Here is a 1878-nt window from a genome sequence, read left to right on the forward strand (position 1 = left end):
GTGAAAAACGAGGAGCGAGTCTCTAGTTATGGGGGGGGGGGGGGGGGGGGGGATAAACATAGAAGAGGAAAAGAGAAGGGTAAAAACAGTCAAGATGTCTGAAAAGTCATAATGAATCAAACTATTACCTACATAAAAATACCCATAATATAAATAAGTAGGGGTGTGTATGTGGAGAGAGAGAATGAATGAATATGAACGAATATGATTAAATGAAATCTTCCCATCTGGGCTAACAATGCTCCCTCCCAGAGCCATACACTACTTAACAAAACCCCTAACACCAGGCAGGAAAAGCCCTCTTTTGAGTTGTTGGTCAGGGTTGTTGTCCAAGAGACAACGTTACAGGTTACTGCTATTGCCCTTGGCTGCCCCCAAGTGGTGGAAGGTAAGTCCCTGCTGCTGAAGACGACAAGCACTTGACACACAGGGCCCAGAGGAGCCTGAGCTAGGAACGGACCTGCAAGCCCCTCCCTGAGCACTACCTTTCATGAAGTTTCCAGGGAAAGAGACAAACAAGCGTCCTACCCAGCTATGACACCTGTGAACCACAACAACAACCACCACCGCTTGATAACCCTGAGTGTGGGCACTAGTGGTGAGAAGACACCGTGGTAACCAACACCTCTCTCATGAGACGTAAGAGGGGAAACCATGCCTGGTACTGGCAACTTAGCCAACTACCCAAGGCTGGTGAAGTCAAGGATCCTGGAGGAGAACCTACAACCAGCCCTTTACTAAACCTGAATCATCCCTAATTACATTCTCTACACTTGTCCTGGTACCCACAGATCAGTGTATGTAGAAGGCAAAAAGGCCTTGTGCACACACTGGAGAAGCCAGGAAAGTTAAACACACAGCTGATCTCCCCAAAGGGAGACGATATCTAGCCATTTCTCCCAGAATGCTGGGGAAATGTAGTTTACAGCCTGGTAATCCTTCGCTACCTGTTGGGCCAGGCTCTGCCTGTATCCCCAGGATATTGTGTTTGCTTATCAGAGACTTCCCCGTAAAACCTTCATCTCTACTTCTAGGCCAAGAAACTCATCCTGTGAGAGATGTCATTGTACTTTACAATGACTAAGTGACTTCTGTGCTATCCTAGGGCCAGATATCATGCCTACCTCAGGCATTCTCCCTAGACCCCTGCCTTGAGCACTGTTTCTAAATCAACAAGACCCCATTTGGCAGATGAAGCCACACAGCCTTTGTAAAGAGCTTCAATGTAAACATGTCTTAATCTGCATTGTACTTGAAGGGCTGAGTTAATTGTTATCTGAATACTTTTTTCTACAATTGTGCTGTGCTTAAATATGGCTAAAGTAAAATGATCTGGGTCAGACTCCAAGAAGTCTTGGTCCAGCACCAGTTACCAAAATCGGGCTGATCTGCATTTCATTCCTACCTAATCCACTTCTCCCTGCCAGCTGTAGAGCCTATAGAGTCCCTCCCACAAGAGTAATCCTCATAGCGATACTGACAGGAGCCTATACATGTTCCCATTTTACAGACAGAAACAAAGATGATCAAGAGCTACAGTCTAAACATCTGTCCTAACACCCACCTGTGTAATCCTTACCCCTCATCAAGGAACCTTCTCTTTGCAACAGACAGAGACTGTTGTAGAAAACTACAAGTAACCAAAATACAAAGTTGTGGAGGAGCCCCATCCCAACTGATACATCTACAACACAGCTCCATCGCCAATGCTCTCTTCCAGCCTCTGACGGACTAGGCAAGCATGCAGTGCACCGATATACATACAGGCAAACAAAACATGCACATAAAATAAATAAATAAATAAATTCTTTAAAACAACTAGGAGGGAAGGGAAGAAGGGAAGGGAAGGGAAGGGAAGGGAAGGGAAGGGAAGGGAAG

General features: G+C 45.8%; 1 protein-coding gene across 2 annotated transcripts in view; it reads right to left on the reverse strand.

Annotated features, from left to right (window-relative positions):
• The window catches only part of Cog7 (component of oligomeric golgi complex 7), a 60582-nt gene that overhangs the window by 53830 nt on the left and 4874 nt on the right, over positions 1-1878 (reverse strand). The window lies entirely within an intron of this gene.

The sequence above is a fragment of the Mus caroli genome, chromosome 7 (assembly GCF_900094665.2).
Source record: "Mus caroli chromosome 7, CAROLI_EIJ_v1.1, whole genome shotgun sequence".
NCBI classification, from domain to species: Eukaryota; Metazoa; Chordata; class Mammalia; order Rodentia; family Muridae; genus Mus; species Mus caroli.